The sequence below is a fragment of the Nematolebias whitei genome, chromosome 3 (genome assembly GCF_014905685.2).
Source record: "Nematolebias whitei isolate Nwh7 chromosome 3, NemWhi1, whole genome shotgun sequence".
NCBI lineage: Eukaryota > Metazoa > Chordata > Actinopteri > Cyprinodontiformes > Rivulidae > Nematolebias > Nematolebias whitei.
In genome coordinates, this window is record NC_056500.1 from 46,301,723 (window position 1) to 46,305,666 (window position 3,944).

Genomic DNA, 3,944 nt, shown 5'->3' on the forward strand with positions numbered 1-3,944 from the left:
CACCTGGTCCTTCCACGTCAGTCCCCCCAGCTGTACCAGCACCTGGTCCTTCCATGTCAGTCCCCCCAGCTGTACCAGCACCTGGTCCTTCCACACCAATCCCCCCAGCTGTACCAACACCTGGTCCTTCCACACCAGTCCCCTCAGCTGTACCAACACCTGATCCTTCCACACCAGTCCCCCCAGCTGTACCAACACCTGGTCCTTCCAAACCAATCCCCCCAGCTGTACCAACACCTGGTCCTTCCACGTCAGTCCCCCCAGCTGTACCAACACCTGGTCCTTCCACACCAGTCCCCTCAGCTGTACCAACACCTGGTCCTTCCACACCAGTCCCCCCAGCTGTACCAACACCTGGTCCCTCAGAAGCCCCATCCAACACACTGGGAGCATGCAGAGAGCCACAAAGCCAACACACAGAACAAAATTTAAATAAAGACTCCACTGAAGGAGTTGTCACTAGAAATAAAATTTCTGTGCAGTGTCCTCATTGTAATTTGACAGTTAATAAGAGAAACTTGAAAAAGCACATTATGAGAAGACATGTGCAGAGTCATGCTGAAGACATAACCACTACACACCCTTTAAAAGTGCAGTGTTTTGATAGAACAAATGGAATATATGCAGCCGCAAAATCCTTTCGTGGCCCTCCTGCTCCTGTGCATGTTTCCAAGAAGACGGGGTGACTTCTAAAAATGGATGTCCCAATAAAAAATAAAAAAAATTCACAGATACATCCAGTGTTGTCTGAGTATGTTTAAAGGGAATAACAAATGTGAAATCTGGAAAAGAAATAGAATTCCTGAATCTGTCTTGTGTGTGTAGTGGACTAGGCCCATGTCAAAAACTAAGTCTAAGGTCAAAACTCTTGACCTTTAGAACCTTGTGGGACAGGAACTGTCATTTCATGTATTTGAATACATAAATACAGGTTCACCCATCCTGAGACTTTCTTTCTTGAAGATTCAAGTGAAAAGAACACTCTCTTTTTATTATCACTACTATTCTACAAATGTTGATAATCAAAGTGTCTTAGTTCAAACCATTTTAGATGTTGCAGTGAACTAATCAATTTTATTAACTGAGTAATGATTTTTATTCTCATGCAGTTAGAACTCATGTTAAAAGCTGTTACAGAGTAATTATGCATTTTTCTGATTTCTGCTTTTGAATGAGCAAGTGTGTGCGTTTACAAGGTTACAGTCAAACGAAAAACAAGTTGTTATGTTAAAACTGTCATGTTTTAGAATCCTCTCAGACGTAAGTAGAGATGTTTTGCACCTGTTTCCTGAAACACGCCAAAACAAAACCCTCTCTGTCTGTGAGAACATTTCTGATCTGCCTCATAACAATTCTCGCTGCCTCTAACCTCTTACGTCACAAAACCCACCCCGTCTGGTCGTTTCTGACCAATGAACAAATCCCAAAAAGTGAACCGGGAAAGAGTCTTTAAAATGTCAGTACTTCCTGGTCTAGTCAGTTCTGTGGGAGTTCTGTAAACTACATGGGAGTTCTGTAAACTACACGAGAGCTAAAGTTCTGATGGAGTGTATTTGGAGTTCCTGACATGACAACAAAGCTCTTCCGAGTTCCATGGGATTATAACATTTTCCACTGAGGTGAATGTGTGTCGAACAGAGCCTCGCCATTACTTCGGACGAGTAACAGCATCCTACTGAGACGCTGAAAGGGTGCGTTAAACGGAATCTCACCTGAGACATCTCCAGGTAAAGGAGCCGATTTCATCACCTAAGTGTACTGTAAGGAAAAGCTGAAGAAAGCCGGAGAGTGTCGATTCTGGTGAACACTTAATTTCCCTCACACACCATCCTTTACTCCCTCTAAACTTCTTTCCATCTTTAAACTTTTCTATCAAGTAGAAATTCTTCCAGATATTTAGAAATGTCTGTGTAAAATGCTCACCCACATTCATGTGGGCAAAAGATCATAGTTGTACAGTTTTCATAAATGTCTTTGGTGCAGCAACGGAAAAATCATGGCCGTATGATTTTTCCTGATTGATTGCTTTGTTGTTATTTTCATAATTTGCCAAATTAATGTACATGTTTGATGTTAAATTTGATTCTGTAAATAAATGACCGCATTCATTTTGATGGGTCAAATCTAAATGACGTCTCACGTTTGCATTTCCTTAAATTCAATGCACGTTTTATTCAGTCCAGAAAAATGAGGAACCCGCGTTAAATGATGAATATATGCCAGCATCTGTTCATCTACATGTGCTCTGATGTGGATGTAAGTTTATTGGAGGTCCTGAAACAACTTTTCTGAGAACGCAAAAGTTCTATTTCGTATAGGCTTTGCCCTTTACGGCTGTCGCTTAGTGGGTTTTACCCCGTCATGCGAAGCATTACACTGAAAAATTTAGTCCACGCCCACCTGCTGTGGGCCCCACCCGGTCCGTATAAATTACGTTAAGAGTGGGTAATCGGCTCCCATTTTTCTTCAGCGAGCTAATAGCACTGTCAGAAGAAGGAAAGTTGTATAGCTGACCAGCCTTTGTTAAGCCTGCCTGGCACGTTACGCCAACCTTCTGTCGTCCCGGTAAGCTCTCCTCCCCGAGGAGAAGCAGACGAGCAGTCTTGTTTCAAGGTAAGCGTCGAGGAGTATTTCTCAGTGACAGGTCGCTACACGCTGGACGACACCATCTTGTAATTTTCCTCTTATCGCTGACCCTCGGAGCGAATCGGAGGGTTCCTCCGGGACAGGCGACGTCAGCAGCAGCCCCCACTGCACATTCCCTCCTGGAGAGCGTAGTGTCGGTAGAGGGGGGCTAAGCGAATGCTCAGCCCCCCTCACCTTGTTTCAGATCGGCAACCACACCGCTCCCAGCCGCCGCCCTCTGGAGTTTGCCCGGCTTAATCCAGGAGGCAGCTGACATGAAGGGACCTTTTTTACGTCCCTCGCCTCCCCCGTCAGTTCGGATGATCCAGCGGGAAGGTTTCTGGGCTCCACGCCGGCTCGCCATCCTGATCCCATCTGGCCTCGTTTTCCCAGCGGTGACGTCCTTCTGGGACGAGGCTGCAGCCGGTCCTGGTAGAATAGGGCGCCAGTTCCCACATCCGCGCCCATCACCAGAGTGGAGGGGTTCACTGAGTGGAAATTCCCTCAGTGCCTTGGGAGCCGAGCCTTGACGGAGGCTTTTTTCGGAGCAAGATGTCCAGGTTGGACCAGTGTCCCGCGCCTCCGGATAACGTAACCAGACGGTGACAGAGCTTTTAGTCATCCGCTGATTAAGCGTTTTTTAAAAGGTGTACAGAGAAGGTGTAGAGACCACCTCATGTCCACTAGGTGACGTGTTGTCCTTTCTGCAGCAGCTGATGGACAGAAATCTGGCGTTCAGCACGAGTAAACGTATGCTGCAGACATCTCTTCCTGTCACAAAGTTTTCAGGGACAGAACAGCTTTTAATCGTCTGCTGATGTAGCGTTTTTTAAAAGGTGTAGAGGCCACCTCATATCCTCTAGGCGGTGGGCTGTCTTTTCTGCAGCAACTGATGGACAGAAATTTGGTGTTCAGCACGATTGAAACGTGCGCTGCAGCCATCTCTTCCTGTCACGAAGGTTCGGAGACAGAACAGCTTTTAATCATCTGCTGATGAAGCGTTTTTTCAAGTTGTACAGAGACGCAGGCCTGCTTTATGCCCACTTGCTCCACAGCGGGACTTAACGCTGTTACTGCGAGCCCTGATCTAAGCTCCATCTGAGCTACTGAATCAGGTTTCCAATTAAATTCTGTCTCTTAAAACAGCCCTGCTGTTGGCTTTTACATCCGCTAAGAGAGTGAGTGATTTTTCTGCCCTCTCTGTCGCTCCGTCATGTCTTGGAATTCAGGCTGACGGCAGCTCAGCTATTTAAGACTGAATCCAGCTTTATGCCTAAAACATCACAAGCTCTTTTAAATCAAGAGCAATATTGTTGGAG